Source organism: Eriocheir sinensis, chromosome 12, assembly GCF_024679095.1.
Source record: "Eriocheir sinensis breed Jianghai 21 chromosome 12, ASM2467909v1, whole genome shotgun sequence".
Classification (NCBI taxonomy): domain Eukaryota; kingdom Metazoa; phylum Arthropoda; class Malacostraca; order Decapoda; family Varunidae; genus Eriocheir; species Eriocheir sinensis.
Window position 1 is genome coordinate 8,911,041 of NC_066520.1, and position 17,619 is coordinate 8,928,659.

The following is a 17,619-nucleotide window of genomic DNA, read 5'->3' on the forward strand; positions in this document are numbered from 1 at the left end:
CAACCAGCCGGCGGGGCCCAAACACCGCGGAGGCCACCAATCACAGTCAATAAAGCCAGTCATGTGGAGTACCGAGTTTTTAATAGTTTGATAATAGTTTCCAATATATATTTTCAAGGGGGGAAGGGGGAAGGGAGGGAAGGAAAAGGGGAATAGGGAAGGGGGTGGTGAATGAGGGAGAGGATGAGGGAAGGGGAGAAGGTAGGGTAGAAAGGGAGAGGGGAAAAGGATGGGGGTAGATGAGGGAGAAGGGGGAGGTAGAAGGGAGGAAGGGAGATGGTAAAAGGAGGAAGAAGACTATAAAGAAGGGGGAAATAAACGACATGGGTCCATTTTTACACATGGAGGAGGAGGAAGAGGAGAAGGAAGAGGAGTTGGTATTTGGTAGAGGATCAGAAGTTGAGGAGAAAGAGGAGGAAGAGGAAATAAAAGAGTTGGAGGAGAAGAATAATCAAGCAACAGTAAATAAAGGAGTGGGGTCGATTTTCACACACAGAAGCGGAGGAAGAAAAAGAGGAGGTGGAAGAGGAGGTGGAAGAGGAGGAGGAAGAGGAGGAGGAGGAAGAGTCGACAAATGAACATATGGAGTCAATTTCCCAGGCTCTTCAACTATGTCGACCCGCAGGAAATTAATTGTTCACATATGTATAAAGTTTCCGATACTGTTGATTACGGACAAATGAATAAATAAACAGCTGTTATTTAGAAACACACACACACACACACACACACACACACACACACACACACACACACACACACACACACACAGTTCTGATTAAATTTAGGTATGAATCGTTACTTTAAAAAAACAAGGATAAGGAAAAGAGGAAAGTAAAATGAAGAAGCAATGAAAATGAAAAGCAAGATGAAAACAAAAAACAAGACAAAAAAACAGATAAACAAGAAAGAGAACACCAATAAAGGAAACAACGAAAAAAATATATAAATGAAGCCAACACCAACTGCAAAAACAAGAGACCAAAAAGAGAAAAAGGAAAAAAATAGATAACAAAAAACGGACGTAAAAAAAGGAGAAAACCGAAAAGTATCCTTGGCATGCCGTGAATTCGGGTCCACAACACTTTTCCATCGGCCATCCTCCCACAACCTCCATTCTTCACTCACACTCGAACGCACAATTCCACTCTGCTTCCTTCCTCCCGGTCTGAAGAGGGGAAGCAACAACTGAAGGCCAGGCGGACCGGGAGGCCTTACTGACGCAGGGGAGGAGGAGGAGGAGGAGGAGAAGGCTGGGAGGAGATTTGGGTAGCTTTTAATATATGAGTAACGCGATCTTTGAAACGGAGGGAAAACTAAACGCGAGTCAAACTAAAAAGGGACCGAAAAGATGGCTGGGGGCAAAATAAGGTTGAGAGGAGAGGGTTGGGGGAAGGGAGGTTTGGGTAGTTCTTCATATTATAAGTAATGCGATATTTGAATCAGAGGGAAAAAGAAACATAAGGGACAAGCCAGAGAGGGACCGAAGAGAAAGTTTAAAGGAGAAGGTTGAGAGGAGGAAGACAACGTTGAGAGAAGATTAGGAGGAGGTTTGGATTCTTCATTTGTATAAGTAATTCGATCTTTGGAGCAGAAGGAAAAAGAAACGTGAGAGACAAACCAGAATGGGACCACAAAGGAAGTTTAGAGGAGGAGAAAGTTGAGAGGAGGAAGAGAAGGTTAAGAGAAGAAGAAGGTTGGGAGGAGGTTTGGGTTGTTTTTCATAAATAAGAAATTTGATCTTTGAATCAGAAGGAAAAATAAACATAATGGCAAACAAAAAAAAGTCGAAGAAGAGGTTGGGAAGAAGAGAAAGCTGAGGAGAGGAGAAGGTTAGCAGGATGTTTGGAGATTTTTTCATATGTAAATAATTCTATCTTGGAAACAGAAAGGAAAATTAACATATGGGCCAAAACAACAAGTGTTAATAGCACAAAAACTGTGCTAGATCGGCGCCGCATGACCCTCCAACACCCCCCCAACAATTTATATTATGCAAGTAGGAGTCTAAAATGGAAAATGCTGAAAAGTAAAGATGGCGCCACTATAAACACTTGCCTGCGCCACAACGGGCTGAGGCCGACCATCAAGCCCTACTGTGAAGGCCTACTGGCGCCACAGGCCAAGACGTACAAAAAAAAAAAAAAGCTGACTTTCAGGGCTAACAAATGTTATTATACAATCTATGTCTACAATGCATGGGTAGCCCAGGAAAACAACTTGAAGAGAGCAACAACAACACTAAGAAGATGGACAATCTGTTGATCGGTGTCTGCGACACCGATAAAAAAGAGGCCGAAGAGGAGGTTGGGTGGAAGAAGTTTGAGAGAAGGAGAAGGATGGAGGAAGGTTCGGGTGGTTTGTCATATATAAGTAATTCGATCTTTGCAACGGAAGGGAAACTTAACATAAGGGGCAAAACAAAAAGAAGCCGAAGAGGAGGTTGGGTGGAAGAGTTGATAGGAAGAAAATGTTGGGAGGAGGTTTACGGAGTTCATCGCGTAAAAGTAATTATATCTTGGAATCACAAGGGAAAATAACAAAGGCAATTCAGAAAGGCCGAAGAAGAGGTTGGAGGAGAAGATTGGAAGGATTGGGTGGTTCTTCGTATAAAAGTCACTCCATCTTCGAAACAAAGATGAATAATAAAAACATAAGGGGAGACCAGCAGGGGACCGGCACACAAAGGAAATTATAAAAAAGAAATTATAAAAAAAAACAAGGGACTCGGGTAGGGTTTTTTCATACCAATACCGTTCACTAAAAAAATAGTAGGGAAAAAATACAAGAGGGGAATGGGAAGTCCTGTCATAACCTTTCTTGCTGGTTGAGAACACCAGCGAGCTTCAACTTTAGTCAAGGTAGTACTTGGTATATTAATGAAGAGAGAATGATGTCCGGGGGATGAGCGAAAAGGTAACTGGCTCGGAAGGGAGAAAAGAGGGACGGCAGATCAAACGAGCCCCGCGAGACCACGAGGCATCGCTGCTTCCGCTCACCTAACCTGAAGGGAGGCTGCTGGACGTGTTGTTGTGAGGCAGGATTAAAAGGTTACGAGCTAGGCACACGAGAGTACAGGCGACGACTGATGCTGTAGTGTTCTTTTTTCTCTCTCCTCAGTATGGGTTGAGAACGCCAATAAATATCAATCACAGTGGCCTGAAGGGAAGCTGCTGGACGTGTAGTTATGAGCCACACGAGAGTAGAGGCAGCGCTGATAAATATGACAATGGGAACTCTGGAAAAGGCGTAGCTAAGGACGGTACAAGCCATAACAAGACCTATACAGCGTTTGTTTCGCGCCGTATGATTTCCGAGAGTTATGTGGAGGATGAAGTCGAGAAGTTATCATAGCACAGTCATGGCAGACCTTCACTGCGCTCTCAAAATGACACCAAGACAGAGAATGTTGCCAGTGGAGGAGAAAAGTAACTCTCCGTTTCCTCTTACGTGCAATGCAATTAAAATAGTTAGTCTCCTATAATAAACTTAAATCACGGCATTCATTAATATAAAAAAAAACTGTTCCCTCAGAAAGGTCATGAAGAAAGAGGGGGAAAAAGTTGTCCGTGGTTGAGGAGTGGAAAAGTCACTCTTTTCTCACAAACGTTTTACGGAATGAGAACACCAATGAATATTAATTACTGAGCGAACTCCAACTTTAGTCGGCATAAAATTAATGGGAAACTGTTCGCAGTGATCTGATATCCTCTGATGATTCATGCTTCGCGTTTGTCAGAAGGGTTCAGCCGCTCCGGAGCTGCACTTTACAATATTTTAAAATGCCGATTCATTTAAAGCCCCGACGCATTAAAGACTAGACCAGTGCAGCTTGGCGAGAGTTAACTACGTGAACTAGACAAAGACAGCTTGACTGAAGGATGACTAATAAAAAGAAAAACATATATTGCTCCCAAAAGATAAAACAATATTAATGGAGAATAATAATACTCTACCGCAGTGACAAACAAAAACATGACTGCACTAATAGTAAGATTCTACATATTCTACAGGAGCAGTGATTAGCTTTTTTATCTATTTATTTATCTATTTGTTCCCTTGAGTTGCTTCCTTTACTGTAAAAAAAAATAGCTCAACTACTGCATTTAGAAGAAGAAGGCAATGTGATTAAAGAAACCATAGCGCCATAATGAGTGACTTTTAAAGCTGCTTCAATGTAGATATTAGTTGTTTCTTTCATTCAATGGTGGTTAGTGGAGTTTGTTTCCCTAATGTCATGTCTGGTGTGCAGTAATTGGGATCTTTCTTTAATATATTTTTTTCCTTTTCTTTGTACAATAGAATAACTTCAAAGCTATTTTCATGCATGCAGTGGGTAGAAGTGTGGTCGTGAATCCTCCTGTCTGGAGTTACGTTGTAAGCTCTACACAAAAGGGCAGGGAAGACCAGTGCCTTCTGCATGAAACCAGGTTTGAGGGTCTCGTATTACACAAAAAATTGGAGAAAATAACATAATAAAAAGACCTGTTAGTGCAGTTGATGGGAGTTGATATTAAGGAAAAAAAAACTATCATCCACTACTAAAGAAAAAAACAATACCTAACTTCTACACAAAGAAAGAAAAAGAAAGAAAGGAAAAAAAGAAAGAAAAAGATAAAATTAAAAAGAAATAAAGAAAAGGAAAGGAAAAGACGGTATATTATTAAAAGAAAACAACGCAATTATAATCAAAAATAGAAACGACAATACTGAAAATAAACAAATAACGAAAAAATCTAATCCAGCATCAGTCATCTCTCCCTCTCGCGTCCACCAACTTCCCGTCAACTATTAAAGACGATACATATAGCAAAGAAACCAATATAATACGGAGAAGACTCCACCATCCACTACTAAAGAAAAAAAAAAACAATACGACACTGAAAGAAAGATACATTACGAAACAGAAAACTCCACATCCATCCGAACTTGACCCTTCTTCTGGCCGCTTAATTCTATTCTCTTTCATAGGAGCAGTGTTTAATGGGCTTTTTTTCTTACTTGTTTTTACCCTTTAGCTGTTTCCTTTGTTGTGAAAAAAAACTCATTGTAAAAGAGGAAAGTATAGTATTGAAGATAAACAAATATAATAAAAAATCTACGAGAGCATCAGCCAGCTTTACTTCAGATATTAGGAACAAAAAATATAAAGGACAAAAATTAATAAGGAAAAAATATTAAGGTCAAAAAAATATTAAGTAGAAAACACCGCTATCCACAACTAAAAAAAAAAAAACCACAGTAGAAAGACAGAAAAGAAAAAAAAAAAAAAAAAAATATTATTAAAAAAGAAAGAATGACACTGCAGACACACAAATAAAAAAAAAAAAACTACTACAGCATCAGTCATCTCTTACTCTCGCGTCCACAAACTTCCCTTCAGATATTAGGTACAAAAAACATTAGGAAAAAAATAATAGGGAAAAATATTAAGAACAAAAATATTAAGTAGAAAACACCGCTATCCACAACTGAGGAAAAAAAGCCCTCACCAGTAGCTACACAGAAAGAAATATTATAAAAAAAGCAACACGATATTGCAATTAATAGAAGAAAAATAACACTGCAGATCAACAAATAAATAAAAACTACTACAGCATCAGTCATCTCTTACTCTCACGTCCACAAGCTTCCCTTCAGATATAAGGAACAAAAATCATTAAGGACAAAAAATTCAAAGGGAAAAAACTATCAAGGGCAAAAATATTAAGTAGAAAACACCGCTATCCACAACTGAAGAAGAAAAGCCCTCACCAGTAGCTACACAGAAAGAAATATTATAAAAAAAACACCACGATATTGCAATTAAAAGAAGAAACCTAACACTGCAGATCAACAAATAAAAAAAAAAAATACTACAGCATCAGTCATCTCTTACTCTCGCGTCCACCAGCTTCCCGTCCCGTCCATCGAGGCCAACGGATGCAGCAAATCTTCGTGTTTGTCACTGAACTCGTTTGATTTGCAGTCTTCCCCGCTCTGAACCCCCCTCCCCCCTCTCGCTCTGCCCACCACTCCCTGCTCTGCTCCCCCTCCACCCCCACCACCCCCAGACAGCAAGCAATTAGAGCTCCGGAGTGCGAGTAAGCCAGGATCAGTGCGTCTGTGTTCTCCGCATCGATCACAGCGCTAAATTATTGGCTGATGAGGGGGGGGGGGGGGAAGAAGAAGTCGATGATTTGGCGTGGTAAAGTGCTTTCAGAAGTAGAAAATGTGAGTTTACCTAAGGGAGAAAGTAATACGAAGAACATAAATAAGGGGTTGTTTTGAATGAAATGATTTTTTGGCTGCAGTGGGGTTGAAGTCGACGATCTTTACCTAATTTTTTCAAACGTCGTATTAATCTTCATCTACAATAAGTGGTTGATTTATCTCTTTTGAATCGATGACGTGCTTAGATAGTTTTGTTGTTATTTTTTTATATAAATTCTTTACGTCTGATTTTGTAATATGTCGGCAGAACTATGAAAATTCAACACTTCTGGCTAACTCCGTCCCAAGAATGAAATTAAAAAGTCGAACTGGACACATAACGGTTTAATTAGTACTATTATGACTTTTAGAAAATCTGGCGATAGCATACCAAGAGTCTCTCAGGACATATGACTGACGCAAATAACTCCTGAATGACTGTCTAAGGCTGAACATGACACAAAGAACATAACTAAGGCGGGTTTTTTTTCTTTATGGAGTGATCTTTCGGCTGCAATAAAAATGAAGTCGACGATATAGCATTGCCAGAGTCTCTCAGGACATATGACTGACGTAAATAACTCCTGAATGACTGTCTAAAGCTGAACACAAAGAACATAACTATGGCGTTTTTTTCTGTATGGAGTGACTGCAAAAGATATGAAGTCGATGATATAGCGTTGGCAGGGTCTCAGGACATTATGGCTGACTAAAATTATCTCCTAAATGACCATATCTAAACAAGAAGGGAAAACAGAGAACATAACTAAGGCGTTGTATTGTATTGAATGATTTCTTGCCTGCAGTGGGGATGAAATCGACGATACAACATTGCAAGGGTCTCTCAGGACATTATGACTGACTTAAGTGACTCCAAAATGACTCTACCTAAAAACGAACGTGACAAAAAAAAACTACAGCGCCGTTTTATGCGGAATGTATCTTAATTGGCTGCAGCAAGGATGATGTTAACGATTTAGTAATATGAGGTGCTCCTAAACGTAAGACTCACTCATAATGCTCTTAAGAAATTCTAGCTAAGGACGGAGATCGCCACAACAACAAGAACTATATAGTGTTGTTCCGTGTAGCATGGTTTCTAAGAATTATATAAAGGATAGTCAAAAGGTCACCGTAGCACAGTATCCCAAGCTCATAACGAACCCGATATATGGAAACGCGCCTGGTTAGTGGTAGGGGGATTGACAACGAGTGGTGTTAAGATGCGGTTTCGTAGTACTCAGTAGAGTCTAGCCACTGTAATGCTGGGTTGAAGAAGCACTCGGGGCCACTCTGAACGATCTCTACCGTCGGGGCTTCCTTAACGATGGAATGGTACGCTTGCTATCTTTTGAGTGTTTGTAGTTATCCGAGAAAGAAAGAAAGAAAGGAAGAAAAGAAAGAAAGGAGAGAGAGAGAGAGAGAGAGAGAGAGAGAGAGAGAGAGAGAGAGAGAGAAATATTGATGATACTGATCTCTCTCTCTCTCTCTCTCTCTCCCGTGACCTCGCTGCCCACATCCTCCATTTATTAATCGCTCAGCTTCATCGCATTGGCAGATATTGACTTTTTCCCTTCCCTTCCATTATTATCTGCGATCTTTACCTCGAACGACTTTTATTATGTACTGATTATCCGAAACTTAATGAGACGGGAACTATGGATTGCTGTATTTTTTCCCTTGTCGGAGAAAACTCGCAAATGAAGCCGCTACACAAAAGTTGCCTTGAATCCCGAACCAATCGATGCAGCCGTCTGAACAATGATGATCTTTATGTGTGTGTGTCTGTGTGTGTGTGTGTGTGTGTGTGTGTGTGTGTGTGTGTGTGTAGCCGTGATTTGTGAGGCCAGGACGCGTATTCTAAGACATTTTCTCTCTTACAACTAACATTTCCAGAGGCCACAAGGGGGATTAGTCGGGTTCTCACGATATCTTTTATTTACGTTGAAGTCCAGAAGCCTTGCTAACGATCACTATTCGTCACCTTCGTAACGTCACCTGAGTCATTATTTTCAACATTACAGGAAATCCGAAAAGAACTGTCATTATTATTTGACTTAAGATTTAGGCAGAAATGAAAAAGTCAATTCTAGAACACTCAAACCCTGAATGGCGAAGGCAACTATACAAAAATGGGCGTCACGTGATGAAAAATTGATGTAAACAAAAACCTGGAAATCACTGAAAAATGACTTAGGCAATTATTTTATGAGGGTGACGATATAGGCTCATAAAGCTACCCATGGAAATACATTAAACCTCTACGAAAGCCTTCTCAAATGTGGGTGTGTAAACCTCGAAATGTATGAGAATATGGGGCCAGATTCTCTTCACCTCGAGAAAAAAAAGATTAAGATGAATATATTAAAAAAAAGAGACCAATAGCCGAGATGCAAACCCGCCGCTCTTCACTCACCGACCAGGAACTAGATTATAGCTTTAAGAGGAGTCCGCTGCCGCTAACATGTTCACACTCGTTATTTATTTCTTCCATTTATGGCACAGCAAACGTTTTATTAACTCTTGCTGACGGGCAGGCAATTAAGTACATATTCCATAAATGATTCACCAGTTTAATAAGTAAAGGTCTGCGCGTGCAGCTTTGATTGGCGACGCAGTTTTGATTGGCGACGAATTTGCCTGAAAATACTAACGATGATAATTGTGTTCCACTCTATCTAAACCTAATTAATTTCCTGTTGACCGTATTTTTTTATCAAGAGCCAGGAGTGCTGCAAATATAGGAAGCTGCATCACTGAAAATAACACTAACTTTCAATTTAGCTATGAAATGATCAGGCTGGCTATGGGCATATCAAAGGGGTTCTTGTAACTACTAGAACGGAATAAGATTAGGAGACAGACAAAGGTTAAATGCACGTATTATAACTTCAGGAATATGGAATGGCTACGGAGGGTTATATCAAGCGTAAAACTGATAACAAAAGGAAAAACAAAGCAAAAATGACAACCCAGAAATAAAGTTAGGATTGACAGAGGACCAAGGAGAACGATGATATTGAAGCATTTCTGGAAGAAGGGTAATCTAACATAATATGACAGACATGAGGAACGTTGAGAGGCTCTTGTACTGTAGTAGACTAATAACGATTAACCCGTCCGCTGCGACTGGCACGGATTTGGCTTTCAGTGATAGCCTGGTAACTATACTCCATGTCTTTCTCTGCCTCTGTGGTGGATAGTGGCGTGTTTCCCATGTGGTATTGGTGTGCTGGATATCCCCTCCCAAGGTGCATGACTACATTTCTCTTCATTGAATTGTAGCAGCCACTTTTTGTTCCATTTCTGAAGCTTGGTGATGTCTGACTGTAGGAGATAATGAGGATAATGAGGGCAGGTAGGAAAGCGAGACGAGTGCCAAGCTTCAACCAGCTCAGACTAATCCGGGTACACACACTTAGGTCATTTCCGCTCTCTGACGCTTCCGCCTCTCACATCAACTCTTTCCAAAGGTCAAAAAGGAGATTGGTCGGGTTCTCGTGAGTGTTGTTTTCACGTTCATTGAGGCTTTGTTAAACTCCCACCAGGGTCATAAAACTACTCATGGACATGCCCACAACTCCTACGAAAGCCTTGTAAAAAGTGTGTGTTTGGGCGCCGACTGTTTCCAAAGGTCAGAAAGGAGATTGGTCGGGTTCTCGTGAGTGTTGTTTTCACGTTCATAGAGGCTTTAATAAACTCCCACCAGGGTCATAAAACTACTCATGGACATGCCCACAACTCCTACGAAAGCCTTGTAAAAAGTGTGTGTTTGGGCGCCGAAATGTTGAAGAATCAATCAAGACATTCCCTATAACGAGAGAACAGTGCGACGCAAGAATGAAGGCATCGAGAACCAAGGATTCGGCTCGTTCCTGCTACAGTGTGACCCACAAGCAATGTCGCCAGTAAACGCAACGGATGTACAAGTGAGGGAGCTGACGTGTGGTTGAGTATTGTGTGTCACTCTCTAATGATAACATATGAGAAGGAGGAGGAGAAGGAGGAGGATTTGGAGGAGAAAGAGGAGGAGGAAGAGGAGGACATTATATTAGACAGTGATGTATCTTTTAATAAAATAATCGTGTGTGTGTGTGTGTGTGTGTGTGTGTGTGTGTGTGTGTGCTTTTTACGAAGACAAAGCATGAACACATCAATAACCTTACACACATTCTCTCTCTCTCTCTCTCTCTCTCTCTCTCTCTCTCTCTCTCTCTCTCTCAAGATGGCTTCACAACGCCAGGCCTGAATCTTATTATTCCTCATCTGCTTTGCTAATCACAGTATAGTGGCCGTAATACAATCATGTGCAACGCCGGTGACAATGGCGGAAATATTGTTCAGTAGTAGGTGGTAGTAGTAGTAGTAGTAGTAGTAGTAGTAGTAGTAGTAGTAGTAGTAGTAGTAGTAGTAGTAGTAGTAGTAGTAGTAGTAGTAGTAGTAGTAGCAGTAGTAGCAGTAGTAGTAGCAGTAGTAGTAGTAGTAGTAGTAGTAGTAGTAGTAGTAGTAGTAGTAGTAGTAGTGGTGGTAGCGTCAAGGATAAAAAAGAAGATATGCAATACTCAAGAACGAAACACACACACACACACACACACACACACACACACGAACACGAACACAGAGGCATCACGTCCAGATCCCTTCGAATAAGATCACATCCGTCATTTTAATCCGCAAACTTTGTCGACAAACTTGAATCGTTAGCAAAAATTCCGTCCCTGAAACCCTAGGAGGAAGAAGGGGTATTCTCTCTCTCTCTCTCTCTCTCTCTCTCTCTCTCTCTCTCTCTCTCTCTCTCTCTCTCTCTCTCTCTAATGCACGAGGCCCGTCATCTGACACTCCGTCAACTCATAATGTTCTTGTGCTCATGAGGTATCGTGTGTTTGTGTGTGTGTTTGTGTGTGTGTTTAGGGAGGAGGTCTCTGGGTGGAGGGGGGAGGGGTTGAAAGATGGAAGGACGGTGGAAGGGAGGAGGACAGGAAGAAGAAAGAGAGAAGATAAGAAGAAAGGAAAAAATGGAGGTCATGAAAAAGGGGAATAAGACGAAAAGAAAAATCAAATGAATGAATGTATGTATGAAATAAAGAAGAAGGGAGGAAGGAAGGAAGAGAGAAAGGAAGGAAGAAAAAATTAACCGTGGGCAAAAGGAAGGAAAGAAGGAAATGTGGGAGAAATAAAAGATAAGAAAAAGCCTGTAGCAAAAGGGAAAGGAGATGATTATATAAATGGATGAACGAATTAATGAATATATGAAGGAAGAAATAAAGGAAGGAAAAAAAGATGATTGAAGAAGAAATAAAAAGAGGTCGTGAAGGAGAACACCGGAGAGATAAGGGAGAGAAGTAGAGAGAGAGAGAGAGAGAGAGAGAGAGAGAGAGAGAGAGAGAGAGAGAGAGAGAGAGAGAGAGAGAGAGAGAGAGAGAGAGAGAGAGAGAGAGAGAGAGAGAGAGAGAGAGAGAGAGAGAGAGAGAGAGAGAGAGAGAGAGAGAGAGAGAGAGAGAGAGTAAAAAGGCAAGGAAAAAGAGAGGGATTAGCCAATATCTCCAAGGACCAAGTGAGAGACTTAAAGAGAAATGAAACTTGGAGGAGGAGGAGCAGAAGGTGGAGGAGGAGGAGGAGGAGGAGGAGGAGGAGGAGGAGGAAAACTGAGAAACAATGTAAGAAGGAAAATTGAAAACGGAAGGAGGGAGAAAACAAGAAAGACAATGTTACGAGAAAACAAAAGAATGGAAGGAAAAGAACAAAAGATTGAAGTCAACAACAAAACAATAAAACTAGCAAGAACGTGAATTCAAAACCACTTTCTTATTATTTCTCTCATTTCAAAAGAATCCAATAATACTAGAGGAGCACGTGACTTCAAACCCTTTTTATCAATATTCCTTTTACATTCCAAAACAATAAGCCGAACACTCAAAAACGGGAGACAAACATTATAAGCGCGTCACGTGTTGGCTGGCAAGAATAAAACACTACGAGAATAATAAAAATCGTAATAATAATAGTATCCATGTAAATAATAACGTCAGCGCCACCAGCTACATTTTTTTCCTGGTTTTCCACCTGGACGAGCTTAACCAATAACAGCTGGAACAAATAAATATTTCCCCCGCAGAATATGTAAACAGGTGGATGGTGCTTGTGCTTGCTGTCTGTGTGGCTTACCTATGAGCTACTCTCTCTCTCTCTCTCTCTCTCTCTCTCTCTCTCTCTCTCTCTAAATCGTCTCGGCTGCTTTAAAAATACAGTCTTCTTACGTGTGTGTGTATGTGTGTGTATGTGTGTGTGTGTGTGTGTGTGTGTGTGTGTGTGTTTAGGATTATCACAAGCACAGGGAAGCTAAAGTAAATTCAAACTCCTATTCTCTCTCTCTCTCTCTCTCTCTCTCTCTCTCTCTCTCTCTCTCTCTCTCTCTCTCGGCTTTAAATCTATTCTAGTCTGTGTTCAAAGTTTTCAGAGATTCTTCACTCGAATAAAAAAAAATGTTTTCCAGCTTGTTGTTACGAAACCGTTGGGGCGAAAGAATGAAACAGAAAACCAAATATTAAGTAGTTTTTTTTCTATGATATTTTGCTGGTTTTAACTTTTTATCTTACAAGCTCTTAAATTCGCGGTCTTCCTCTTTTACTGTTACCACAATTAGTTTCAAATACGGAGTCTTGATTTCGCCTTTCCATCTGTACCTTTTTATTTAACTTATCCATAAACGATTTCTACACACACACACACACACACACACACACACACACACACACAGTCATTCATCCACTTTTATCATCATTCCCCGCAACGAAGGGCAGCCAGTCAGCCAACCAGCCTAGCAATGAGACAGCCAGTCAACCAGCCAGTCAATCACCCAGACAGTTACCCACCCAACCCTTCACCCACCCTTCCCCTCAGCTTGCCTCCTTGAGCCTGCAGGGGAGGAAAGAGAGGGAGCAGCAGCAGGCAACCAGAGACAGGCCGGCAGTGCGACAGGCAGGCGAGCAGGCAGGCACTCAGGCCAGCACGCACACGAGTCAGTCCCTTGGTGCAGGAAACTAGCTTGTCTTTCTCAGGCAGGGAGAGACGCTGAGCTACGTGACTCTGCCTTTTAAAAACCCTTACTCGACACAAGCACCGTCCGCTTCAAGGCAAAATACCGACAGGAGAAGGACCCATTGTGGTGAGATAGAGCCCCGTTTCTGGCCTACACGCAGCGAGCACTGGAAGGCAGAAGGGGGTATACCTGCGTGAGCTTTGTCTGGAGACCGCGGGAGGCAGGCCAGAAGCGGGCACAGGAAGCAGCCACGAGACGAAGGGCTCCTCAAGGCTACAGGAACGCGTAGGGAGAGTATGGAGATTATGAGGCGATACGTTTAGTGGAATCCGGATGAGCTAACGCAAAATGAGAAGCTGGAGATGTATATGCAGTACAGTGCTTGAGTTGAATGGGCACGGAAGGAAAGGAAAGGTTCAGTATAACGCTTAGGAGTGAATGGGAAAGAAAAAGTATCAGATAAAGGCAAGGAACAGGAAGATTCACTGACGACTCGGGAAAGGAGAAACGCCCAACGTATTACTGAACGCTATACAACGAAAAGAAAACAAAGAGATATATGAATAGATAGATACATACAGACTTCAAAGCTGAAAAAAAACAGGAGCACAAATATAATACATGAAACAAACAAATAAAATACATGCATACAAAATAATGACAGAGTATGAAGAAGGCTAAAATAAAATAAACAGATTTGTTGGAATTGAGAGAAGGAAATCCCTGGAAAGGACAACGAGTGTATACAAAAAGACCAAAAAAGAGAGAGAGAGAGAGAGAGAGAGAGAGAGAGAGAGAGAGAGAGAGAGAGAGAGAGAGAGAGAGAGAGAGAGAGAGAGAGAGAGAGAAAAAAAAAAATACATACGACAGCAGATACATAAAACATAGCAAAAAATGTAAAACCGATAACGATTAAATGAAAAACGAGAGAGAGAGAGAGAGAGAGAGAGAGAGAGAGAGAGAGAGAGAGAGAGAGAGAGAGAGAGAGAGAGAGAATGAAGCAGGAAGGTAAGGCAGGATTAGTAAAAATAAATGTAAATGCATAATATTAGAGATGTTAAAAACGTCCCGCTGTGAATGGCGTGGCAGCGAGGGCGTCTTTTCTTCGTCTTATATACGTTGCAGGGACAGTTTCCCGGGAGATTTTTCTTATCTTTGGCCTTGACGATTTTTCCTCCCTCTTAAGCATTACCTTCCGCTCTCCTCTCCTCTTTTCAAGGCGTGGCGGCGGCGGCGGTGGTGTTGATGGTGGTGATGGAAATACTAAGGCAAAAAAAGGATGAGAATGGAGAAGTAGAATGAGAAGGAAAAGGAAAATGAGTGTGATGAGAAGGTTACTAAGGAGACTGAGGCAAAGGTTGTTGTTGTTGTTGTTGGTGGTGGTGGTAATACTAATGCAAAAATGGATGAGCATGGGAAGTAGGATGAGACGAAAAATGAGGATGAGAAGGGAGCAAAGGATGAGATTGAAGCAGAAAAAGAAGATACAAGAATATACAAGAAACCCTATTTCCATATAACGAGTTAACCTGATTTAGTGATGCAATAAATTACTCAGACATTTCAAACAAGCTATAGGAAGGGTGATAAAGGAGTGGAAGAGAAGAGTGGAGTGGAAAGAGACATGTGAGGGAGGTGAAGGGGCTTTATAGCGAGTCTAACTGATTTAGTAACTGAACTTATTCGTCAGACATTTCAAACTACCTTCAGAACAGATATAAAAAGGAAAAGTGAAAGAGATGAGTGGAGTCGAAAGTAACAGGGAAGAAGTTGGGAAGTGGAAGGAGGAGGAGGAGGAGGAAATGAGGTAGGGGAGGGGAGGAGAGGGGTAGGATACGAGGCGGGGGAGGAGAGAGGGGTAGGAGAGGAGGTGGGAGAGAGGGGGAAAGGAGAGGTGGTGGGGGAGATGAGGTAAAATTGAGGTGGGGGAGGAGAGGGAGTAGGAGAGGAGGGGGAGGGGAGGGGAGGAAGGATAGCAGGGGGGGGAATCATGTTATCACAGGAGTAGGGAAACAAGTGTACGGTATCTCCGCCACTGCACGGCTCTCACAACGGAAGCCACACAACAAGTTAAAGGTTATCTTGCCTCAAAAAGCACCTTGTTTTAAAGAGCAACGAGTGAAATACCTAATGGCTGGTTTAGTAAGTTTAGATATTAAAAGCATTGTTTTAAAGAGCAGCGAGTGAAATACCTAATGGCTGGTTTAGTACGTTTAGATATTAAAAGCACCTTGTTAGAAAGAGCAGCGAGTGAAATACCTAATGGCTGGTTTAGTAAGTTTAGATATTAAAAGCACCTTGTTTTAAAGATAAGCGAGTGAAATACCTAATGGCTGGTTTAGTAAGTTAGATATTAAAAGCACCTTGATAGAAAGAGCAGCGAGTGAAATACCTAATGGCTGGTTTAGTAAATTTAGATATTAAAAGCACCTTGATAGAAAGAGCAGCGAATGAAATACCTAATGGCTGGTTTAGTACGTTTAGATATTATTTGGTCAGGTAAAGTAAGTTAGCTCCGACAGATTAGGTTGCTTTATACCAAAATTGGAGACGAATAAAACCTAAATTAAAAAAAACACATGAAATACCTAGTAATTGAAATGCTTAATTACGTTGCACTTGTGTTGGTAAATTGTTAATTGAAATAGCTAATTTCGGCAGGTTTTGTATGGTTACGTTTGCTATAATGAACTAGATTACAACGTTACAAGATTGTTTGAAATGTCTGACTAGTTTATTGCATCACTAAATCAGGTAAACTCGTTATATGGAAATAGGGTTTCTTGTATATTCTTGTATCTTCTTTTTCTGCCTCAATTAGTATCATATCGGTCAAAACAGTATTAAGGTAAAGTCTGAATGTAGGAGTAATATAATTCTAGGTTAAGTAACTACGTATCTCAGTGAAATAGCAACATTGCACCTAAGTAAAACAAAAGATAATCAAGACATGCTGCTTATCACCTCACGATGCACACGAGCCTCACCTCCCTCCCTCTGTTCCCTCAGCCCGTGACCGCCGCCTCCCTCCCTCCTCCTGCGTCCTCCGCCACCCGAAGCCCGAGGCACGATAACTTTTTTCATCAGGCCCTCACACTCACCATTCCCGGACCCTGAACTCACTAATTACCCGGCAGTGTGTTAGGATGATGCTCCAGACGCACACCATCACACCCACCATAGACACACATCGCCCCGTTCCTCCCGTGCACACTGGATCACTATCGGCGTCAACATCCTGGACACACCGATGACGTCACGACCTGCCGGCTTCCCATCACCCCTGCGGAACCTCCTGCCCCACATTATTCACTAACCCGTACAACACAGCCATTTTTAATTAGTTCCGTGAAGGTTCTGGACATGGACAACTACCAACTCGTATAATTATTGCTAATGTAATTGGCAATTGCTATAATTAGTAACTCCGATAATTACCAATCATACCAACTCCTATAATTGTAGCTATTCATGCATTTCCGTAGTGTTTCTGGGCATAGATAGCTTTCAACTTCTGCGGTAAAGAAACTACAATAAAAAGGGCACGAGTAGACGGACACATAATTCAGTCTCTACGCATACACAAAGTTACCATCATAATGCTCCTATAACCTAACCTAACCTAACCTAACCTATAACCTAACCTAACCTAACCTAACCTAACCAAACCTAACCTATAACCAAACCTAACCTATAACCTAACCTATAACCTAACCTAACCTAACCTAACCTATAACCTCTAACTAACTCCTCTAACCAAACCAAACTTAGCGTAACCTGACCTGTTCAAGAGTGGCGCCATGTACCCATTTAATGTAGGGAAATACGCCGACGGGGCACTGACTCACTCACTTACCGGCTTTCCTTGCCTCAATTACCGTCGATGTACCGCTTATCCTTCCTGCAAGAGCCATGGATCATTGGCACTTACCCTTATCCTAGTGACGAGGCCGCCTCCACCCCTCGATGACTGCAACAGGATACACACGCCACGCAACCCCCCGCCGGGCACACACCAAGTACACACGCTAGGGGCGACAGTCACACCCGATCCTTTCGACGGCACGCGCTGCTCTGGTCTGAAATGACAAAAAAAAGGATGCTTACGTCACATCAACGATACTCAGCCGTTTACCCACAGTGCTCCCGTGAACCTTAGCATTTTCAGCGCTGACATATTACCCTCTGGACATTTCCCTCCGTGTATAGGCCTACAACATGTACTAGTTTAGGTATTAGAATGGTAGTTCATATCAGTTTCTTAACTCAGTTCGTTCAGAGTTTCATGACTCAGTTCGAACAACCATCCGAAAGTCTAACGCTTCACATGACAGCTTCGAGATACGCGAAGCTCGTGGAGACGGTCAGACAACTGTAGCAGAAACTTT

At 41.7% G+C, this 17,619-nt stretch overlaps 1 long non-coding RNA gene across 1 annotated transcript in view; it reads right to left on the reverse strand.

The window, feature by feature from the left end:
• LOC126997734 (uncharacterized) overlaps nt 1-17,297 on the reverse strand; it is a 33,807-nt gene extending 16,510 nt beyond the window's left edge. Inside the window, exon 1 of the long non-coding RNA XR_007752364.1 lies at nt 17,163-17,297. This is a non-coding gene — a long non-coding RNA (uncharacterized LOC126997734). The remainder of the gene's footprint in view (nt 1-17,162) is intronic.
• Nucleotides 17,298-17,619: the final 322 nt, after the last annotated feature.